This window comes from Scyliorhinus torazame, chromosome 13, assembly GCF_047496885.1.
Source record: "Scyliorhinus torazame isolate Kashiwa2021f chromosome 13, sScyTor2.1, whole genome shotgun sequence".
In the NCBI taxonomy this organism is placed as follows: Eukaryota; Metazoa; Chordata; class Chondrichthyes; order Carcharhiniformes; family Scyliorhinidae; genus Scyliorhinus; species Scyliorhinus torazame.
Window position 1 is genome coordinate 143,842,756 of NC_092719.1, and position 9,254 is coordinate 143,852,009.

The 9,254-nt window shown below is 65.0% G+C and overlaps 1 long non-coding RNA gene across 1 annotated transcript in view; it reads right to left on the minus strand.

Annotated features, from left to right (window-relative positions):
* LOC140387732 (uncharacterized) overlaps positions 1-8,962 on the minus strand; it is a 131,831-nt gene extending 122,869 nt beyond the window's left edge. The window contains exon 1 of the long non-coding RNA XR_011933982.1: positions 8,860-8,962. This is a non-coding gene — a long non-coding RNA (uncharacterized lncRNA). The remainder of the gene's footprint in view (positions 1-8,859) is intronic.
* Positions 8,963-9,254: the final 292 nt, after the last annotated feature.

Genomic DNA, 9,254 nt, shown 5'->3' on the forward strand with positions numbered 1-9,254 from the left:
TGGGGGGGGGTCCGTGCCGAGGTGGAAGCTGGGGGGGGGGTCCATGCCGGTGTGGAGGTTGGGGGGGGGTCCGTGCCGGGGTGGAGGTTGGGGGGTCCGTGCCGGGGTGGAGGTTGGGGGGGGGGGTCCGTGCCGGTGGGGGGGATGGGGGGTCCGTGCCGGGGTGGAGGTTGGAGGTTCCGTGCCGGGTTGGAGGTTGGGGGGGGGGTCCGTGCCGGGGTGGAGGTTGGGGAGTCCGTGTCGGGGTGGAGGTTGGGCGGGGGGGGGTCCGTGCAGGGAGGGGGATGGGGGGTCCGTGCCGGGGTGGAGGTTGGGGGGGGGGGGGGTCCGTGCAGGGAGGGGGATGGGGGGTCCGTGCCGGGGAGGGGGATGGGGGGTCCGTGCCGGGTTGGAGGTTGGGGGGGGGGTCCGTGCCGGGGTGGAGGTTGGGGGGTGGTTCCGTGCCGGGGTGGAGGTTGGGACGTCCGTGCCGGGGTGGAGGTTGGGGGGGGGGTCCGTGCCGGGGTGGAGGTTGGGGGGTCCGTGCCAGGGTGGAGGTTGGGGGGGGGTCCGTGCCGGGGTGGAGGTTGGGGGGGGTCCGTGCCGGGGAGGGGGATGGGGGGTGGGGTCCGTGCCGGGGTAGAGGTTGGGGGGGGTCTGTGCCGGGGTGGAGGTTGGGGGGGGGTCCGTGCCGGGGTGGAGTTTGGGGAGTCCGTGCCGGGGTGGATGTTGGGGGGCGGGGTCCGTGCCGAGGTGGAGGTGGGGGGGGGGTCCGTGCCGGGGTGGAGGTTGGGGGGGGTCCGTGCCGGGGTGGAGGTTGGGGGGCGGGTCCGTGCCGGGGAGGGGGATGGGGGGTCCGTGCCGGGGTGGAGGTTGGGGGGTCCATGCCGGGGTGGAGGTTGGGGGGGGGTCTGTGCCGGGGTGGAGGTTGGGGGGTCCGTGCCGGGGTGGAGGTTGGGGGGGGGGGTCCGTGCCGGGGAGGGGGATGGGGGTCCGTGCCGGGGTGGAGGTTGGGGGGGGGTCCGTGCCGGGGAGGGGGATGGGGGGTCCGTGCCGGGGTGGAGGTTGGGGGGTCCGTGCCGGGGTGGTGGTTGGGGGGGGGTCCGTGCCGGGTGGAGGTTGGGGGGTCCGTGCCGGGGTGGAGGTTGGGGGGGGGTCCGTGCCGGGGTGGAGGTTGGGGGGGGGGTCCGGTCCGGGGTGGAGGTGGGGTCCGTGCCGGGGTGGTGGTTGGGGGGTCCATGCCGGGGTGGAGGTTGGGGGGGGTCCGTGCCGGAGAGGTGGATGGGGGGTCCGTGCCGGGGTGGAGGTTGGGGGGTCCGTGCCGAGGTGGAGGTTGGGGGGGGGGTCTGTGCCGGGGCGGAGGTTGGGGGGTCCGTGCCGGGGTGGAGGTTGTGGGGGGGTCCGTGCCGGGGAGGGGGATGGGGGGGGCCCGTGCCGGGATGGAGGTTGGGGGGGTGTCCGTGCCGGGGAGGGGGATGCGAGAGCAAGTGAGTTGGTCCATCTGGCCAGGTGCCAGCCTCCAACAGTTGGACCCATGCGTTCCATGCCACCTGGCTGGGGGGAGGAGGGGATATGGGCAATGATGACATGTCGTCGTTCCCCTCCCCCCCACCAGGCCGTCATGTTTTCCGATCATCCAGCGATGTTGGCCGCCGTGGCGGCAGCCGCTCATGTCTATGTTGCCCTGGATGAGGAGGAGGAGGAGGAGCGTGCCAGAGAGGCGGCGCAGGCTGCCGCAGAGGGACAGGCGGCAGCCGCCCAGGCTGGAGGGACACCTGACCGACAGGACGAGGAGGGGGAGGAGGACGTCGCGGCCCCACGGCAACGGAGGCACCCGAGGGCGCCCCGTGTGTACCGGCCCCGGCAGTCATACCAGGACCTCACGGACTGGGAATGCAGGAGGAGACTCCGGATGAGGCGGGAAACCGTGGCACACATCTGCCACCTGCTGGCACACCTGTCACCGCGTGGCACTGGCGGGGGACACCCTCTCCCCGTGTCCGTCAAGGTTACGGTGGCCCTGAACTTTTATGCAACGGGGTCATTCCAGGCACCGAGTGGGGACGTGTCCGGCATATCGCAGACATCGGTGCATCGGTGCATCCGGGCAGTGACAGATGCCCTATATGCCATGGCGCACCGCTACATCCGCTTCCCCGTGGACCGGGCCAGCCAAGATGCCTGGGCCGTGGGCTTCTCTGCCGTGGCCGGGTTCCCCATGGTCCAGGGCGCGATCGATAGGATGCACATCGCAGTGCGGCCACCTGCAGATAACAGGGCCGTGTTCACCAATAGGAAGGGGACTTATTCAATGAACATACAGGTGGTCTGCGACCACCACATGATGATCCTGCACGTCTGCGCCCGTTTCCCAGGCAGTGGACACGACTCATACGTGTTGTCGCGGTCATCCATCCCCGGCATGTACGAGGGACGCCATCCCCGGCTGAGGTGCTGGTTGCTGGGCGACAGGGACTACCCATTGCGATCGTGGCTGGTGACGCCTATACGGAGGCCACGCAATGAGGCGGAGAATCGCTACAACGATGCCCATGTAGCGACAAGGGGAGTGATAGAGAGGTGCTTTGGCGTGCTGAAGATGCGTTTCAGGCGCCCTCCAGTATCGGTCAGATAGGGTCGGCCGCATCATTGTGGCGTGCTGCGTCCTGCACAACATAGCCCAGCAGAGGGGCGATGTGCCGCAGGCAGAGGAGGGCGGAGTGGAGGAGCAGCAGGAAGAGGCGCAGTCCTCCCCAGATGAGGGGGATGGGGGTAATGGTCAGGGCAGACGGGGTAGACACAACCGGCTGGCCCAGCGGGCACGGGACGGACTGATAGACGCCCGCTTCACTGACTAGATGGGCGTGGGAATCGGGTAGTATGGCCACAGACCGCACACCATGGCAACAGCCGACGACCCACACCCCCCACCCATCCACCCACTCAGCACCCTCACCCCCCTCCCCAACTCCACCCACCCCACCCGCATGCACACCACCCCCCCCCATTGCCGATCCACCGGCGGCACAACGGGCCGGGCTCACACAGTTGCGGGTGGACGCGTGTCTATCGCAGGCCATGGAGGATGATGACCACCCGCCCTGCGGTGAGCTCCTGGCTCTACATCGTTGGACTATGTCTGACCCATGGCCACAGTACCACCATCCACCCGGACCATCCCTGCATGCGGCTGTGACACTGCAGCGCACGGTCCCGTCCTCTGCCCGGGGGATGTTGATGGCGGACCAGGGGGAAGGGGGCAGACTCACCTGGGGCTGAGGTAAGACCACCCCTCACACACACACTTGCGCTCAGCGTACATGACACCCCCGCACGCTTTGGACAGAGCACAAAGGCAGCTTCTGTAGGTGTAACATCGACTTTAATAACCAAAGGAGTTCATGCACGTGCCCTAGCCCCTAAAATCCATCTGTACCCTGCACCCGTTCCAACTTACTCAGTGTCTAATTGTTTGGCCTTACGGGCCCTTTGACTATGTCTACGTGGTTCCCCAGACGGTACAGCAGAACTGGAGGTGGACTCCTGTGATTCCTGCCCTCTGACACTGGATCCCTTTGGCGGCCGTTTCCTGGGGCGTCCTGGCCTAGATGGGCCAGGCTGCGGCCTGGGCGACTGGGATGGCGAGCTGCCAGCCTGTCCTGCCCGTTGCCCACCCGATGCACCTGGGACGGAAGGGGGGGAGTCCGAGGTGTCGCGGTGTACCGGGACCTCCCCTACAGGAAGAGCTGGGACGGACCACACCACCTCCTCCTCCCTCGGGGTGCCCGATGGCCCCCAGGCCTCTTCATGGGTGGGGGATGCGAACGGACTGGCCATCCGACGCCCCCCCGACATCTGCCGCTGCCAGTCCTGGAGGCCCGTGCTGGTATCGACAGGGGTCTGCAGGTTTGCAGCCATGGAGCCCAGGGGGTTGGCAAACCCTGTCTGTGACAGTGCGACGCCGGCTCGCACATGGCCACTGGCGCCGATGCCCTCAGCGATGGCCTGCAGAGACTGGGCCATGGCCTGCAGAGACTGGGCTATGGCGTTGAGCGCCTCTGCTATCTGGCGCTGGCACTAGCTCATGGCCTCCTGTGAGAGGGCAGCCATTTCCTGGGCCACAGACGCCGCCTGCACGGAAAGCCCCAGGCCTCGCAAACCGTTCCCCATGTCTGACACCGTCGCACCCATTGCCTCCACCGCGGACGCCACCCGTGCGGTGTCGGCCTGGGTGGCACGCATGACCGGCACCACTCCCAGCTCCTGGACGCGGGTGGACTCCTCCACCTGCGACTGCAGCCGCCGTAAGCCGCCCGTCACCCTCTTCGCTCGTCTCCGGGTCGGTGGTTGCATCGGATCTATGTGTGGGTGTGGAAACTGCAGGAACCCGGGATCCATCTGGGCGGCAGATGTTCGCTTGGGCTGGGCTGCCCTCCGACCGCCCGGCCCCTCTGCTGCTCCTACCTCCACCTGCTGTACCGGGACGGCTGTGTTGTGCGCACCAGTGAGTGTACCAGACGCCTCATCACTAAAGTGCCCAACCGAGGTGAGTGTTTCTGCGATGGTGGAGGGTGTTGGTGACAGCAGTGGCGTTGTGTCGTGCTCTTTGTCCCACTCTGAGTCCATGGCACTTTGGGGTGGGGGTTCGTCTCCACCCATCCACTCTGAGTCACTGTCCGGTATTTTGTCTTCCTGGGTAGTGGTGTCCCGGGTAGGGGTGTCCTGGGCAGTGCTGTCCCGGGCAGTGCTGTCCCGGGTAGTGGTGTCCCGGGTAGTGGTGTCCCGGGTAGTGGTGTCCCGGGTAGTGGTGTCCTGGGTAGTGCTGTCCCGGGTAGTGGTGTCCCGGGTAGTGGTGTCCCGGGTAGCGGTGTCCTGGGTAGTGTTGTCCTGGGTAGTGGTGTCCTGGGTAGTGGTGTCCTGGCTCGGATGTGACGGGGGCCTGTGGCTGCCCCCCTCGTCGCTGGGTGGTCGCTCCCGCACGTGACGGGGGTGTCGTCTCCCTGTTGCTCCAGGTCTCTCCGTCTCCCGTGGTGTGCGAAGGGCATCCTGCGGGCGTCGCATGCTGGAGGGTCCGGGTCTCTCCGTCTCCCATGGCCTCCGCGGGGCATCCTGCGGGCGTCGCATGCTGGAGGGTCCGGGTCTCTCCGTCTCCCGTGGCCTCCGAGGGGCATCCTGCGGGCGTCGCATGCTGGAGGGTCCGGATCTCTCCGTCTCCCGTGGCCTCCGAGGGGCATCCTGCGGGCGTCGCATGCTGGAGGGTTCGTGTCTCTCCGTCTCCCGTGGCCTCCGAGGGGCATCCTGCGGGCGGTCTGCATCTGCGGGGATGGGTGCCTGGACGTTTGGTCCTGCGATACACAATGAAGCATGCATGGTTAGACATCATGCAGTGATCAGGTGATATGGGGGAGGGGGATATAGGGGAGGGGGGATATGGGGACGGGCTGTCGGTGGCTCACTTGCTACTACGCCCCCGACCTCTGCATCAGCAACCTCCCGGTCGTCAGGTCCGCCAGCCAGTTCCAGGGCCCTTTCCTCGTGTTCGGTCACTGGCCTCTCATCAGCGGGGCCTCCTCCAGTCCTCACATGCTCCCTATTGTTGTGTGCGCGCTTATCCTGTGGGGGGGGGGGGGGGTGGCAGGGGTAAAAGGCAACACTGTTAGACAGGTATATGAATGCACGCCATCGGTTGCGCGTGCATTGCAGAGGTTAAGGTTAGGGCTGGATTCACTTGGGGATATGGGGGATATGGGGGAGGGGGGATTTGGGGGATATGGGGAGGGGGATATGGGGGAGGGGGGATATGGGGGATATGGGGGAGGGGGTTATGGGGGAGGGGGGGATATGGGGGAGGGGGATATGGGGAGGGGGGATATGGGGGAGGGGGGATATGGGGAAGGGGGATATGGGGATATGGGGAGGGGGGATATGGGGGATATGGGGGAGGGGGATATTGGGGATATGGGGGAGGGGTATATGGGGGAGGGGGGATATGGGGGATATGCGGGATATTGGGAGGGGGATAATGGGGAGGGGGGATATGGGGGATATGGGGAGGGGGGATATGGGGGATATGGGGGAGGGGGGATATGGGGGATATGGGGGAGGGGGGATATGCGGGATATGGGGGAGGGGGGATATGGGGGAGGGGGGATATGGGGAGGGGGGAAATGGGGGAGGGGGTATATGGGGGAGGGGGGATATGGGGGAGGGGGGATATGGGGGATATGGGGAGGGGGATATGGGGGATATGGGGGATATGGGGGAGGGGGGATATGGGGATATGGGGGAGGGGGGATATGGGGGAGGGGGGATATGGGGAGGGGGGATATGGTGGATATGGGGAGGGGGGATATGGGGGAGGGTGGATATGGGGGATATGGGGGATATGGGGGAGGGGGGATATGGGGGATATGGGGGAGGGGGGATATGGGGGATATGGGGAGGGGATATGGGGGAGGGGGGATATGGGGGAGGGGGGATATCGGGGAGGGGGATATGGGGGATATGGGGGATATGGGGGAGGGGGGATATGGGGGAGGGGGATATGCGGGAGGGGGGATATGGGGAAGGGGGGATATGGGGAGGGGGGATATGGGGGAGGGGGGATATGGGAGAGGCTCCCCCTGCCTGCTCTGACGAGGTCGTTCACCTTCTTGTGGCACTGGGTGCCTGTCCGTGGTGTCAGGGCCGCAGCGGTGACGGCCTCTGCCACTTTCCTCCACAGACGCCGGCTGTGGCGTGGGGCAACTCTGCGGCCGTGCCCGGGATACAGGGCGTCCCTCGTCTGCTCCACCGCGCCCAGGAAGGCCTCCACATCCCGTGACTCGAACCTCGGGGCTGAGCGGCGGCCAGCCATCCAGTCGGGTGTTGCGGTCGGGTGTTCCGGTCGGGTGGGGGGGGAGCAGCGGGGCCTTATGAGCCGTCACGCCGTGCGGTGCGTATGACGCTGCACGGCGTGAACCACTGCGCAAGCACGGATCCCGTTACGTCGCTGCTAGCCCATTTCGGGCCGGAGACTTTCGACCCATTTTTCCGACGTGACGCAAGTCGGATTTGCGCCGTATTTTGCGCCGATCGGCGGACTTCCCGCAGATAACGGAGAATTTCGCCCTGGGTTCCTAACAAACACATGCGAGGGACATAAATCATGGGTGGGATTCTCTCAGCCCATGCCGGTTCGGAGAATCCTGTCGCCCTACGCCATGATGCGTCGGGGCCGGCGTGGAGAAGGAAGCTACCGTGCATGCGCAGACCCGTGGCACCCATTTGACGCCCGTATCGGCAGCTAGAGCAGCGTGGCTCGCTCCAGCGCCGTGCTGGCCCCCTGTAGGGCAGAGGATCGCTGCACTTAGCGGTCTGATGACGCTGTTGTTAAACTCTCCAATTTTTACGATAGCGTCAACACTTTGCCGTCAGATGGGAGAATCCCGCCGATGTTTTAGATGTCCAGAGAGAACATTTACAAAGCTGCCTAATCTAATATGGGCCGGGATTCTCTGACCCCGCACCCGTCAGAGAATCGGCGGGGGGGTGGCGCGAGAATCGCACCACGCTGCTCCGACGCCGGGCCGCTTATTCTCCGGCGACTGGAGAATTGGCTCAATCGCGCCCGCGGGGTTGCCACCATGCCGGTCGGGGGCCATTGAAAGCTACCCCCGCCGGCGCTTCTCCACGACACGACGGGCCAAGTGCCCGTCGACTTCTGCCGAGTCCCGCCGGTATGGGCTATGTATGGACCTCGGAGTTCTGGCTGTGGGGGCTGTCCTGGTGGGGGGCAGGGGATCCGACTCCGGGGGGGAGGCCTCCACCATGGCCAGGCCCGCGATCGGGGCCTACCGATTGGCGGGCGGGCTAAGTCCGGGGGTGGGCCTATGTTCATCCGCGCTGGGCCCCTCTCGGGCTCCACCATATTGCCCAGGGGCCGGCACGGAGATGGCAACCCACGCGCATGCGCGAATCCGCGCCGGCCGTGGTGCGCCGGCTTTCGAACTCCGGAGCAGCGGACACCACTGGAGGCCCATTGACGCCGGTGTCGCTCGCGCCAGTTTTGACGCCGGCATCGACACTTGGCCGGGATTTCAGAGAATCCTGACCATGGTGTTTACTAGTGACCTGGTGTCCATGGGGCGTAGGGGCCGGGATTCCCCGGGCAATATGGCGGAGAACTACAGGGGCCTGGCGCGGAGGAACATACGTAACCCACGCCGGCGGGACTCATAGAATTTACAGTGTAGAAGGAGGCCATTCGGCCCATCGAGTCTGCACCAGCTCTTGGAAAGAGCACCTTACCCAAGGTCCACACCTCCACCCTATCCCCACAACCCAACAACCCCACCCAACACTAAGGGCAATTTTGGACACTAAGGGCAATTTATCATGGCCAATCAACCTAACCTGCACATCTTTGGACTGTGGGAGGAAACCGGAGCACCCGGAGGAAACCCACGCACACACGGGGAGGATCTGCAGACTCCGCACAGACAGTGACCCAAGCCGGAATCGAACCTGGGATGCTGGAGCTGTGAAGCAATTGTGCTAACCACAATGCTACCGTGCTGCCCCGGCAGAACTTGGCAGAACTCGATGGGCACTCAGCCCGTCGAGGCGTGGAGAATCGGCAGGGGGGCCGCTTTCAATGGCCCCCGACCGGCGCGGCGAAGGCCCCGTGGGCGCGATTGGCACCGATTCTCCGGTCGGCGGACCGGCGTCGGAGCAGCGTAGCGCGACTCTCGTCCCCCGCCCCCCACCCCCCCCCACACCCGCTGTGGGACCGCAGAATCCCGGCCAGGATGTTGCATCCTAAAATTGGACGAATTTGCCTCTACACATGGACAACAACCACTATAAGGACTGATTTCTACCGTAATACAGGTACAGTACCTCAAACCCAGCTGTCTGAAAGCTGGCGATGTCCAAAAGCCGGGCTTTCTTTTAAGCAGGCCATGCAAGATTTGAGTGAATAAACTCCCTGGTTTGTTTGGGAAGTTGTTGCATCAACACAATGTCGTGTTAAGTAGATCGCCGTTACACGTGACTGACACTTTGAGTGGATTAGCAATCCTTGACTCCCACATGACTCAGCTCGGAAAAGTTTGGGGAGTTGCTGCATTGTCATTGCTTTGCACCACTGTTGCTTCCTGGTTTGCGAGTGGACGGAGCCCAAAGTGCTTTTCAATCATATCATGTGTCCCCTATTCACTGATTTAAGAGAGTCTGATTCTTTCCTCCCCTGAAAACCAGCAAGTTGTGAAATTCAGCAGAGATTCAGTGCCAAG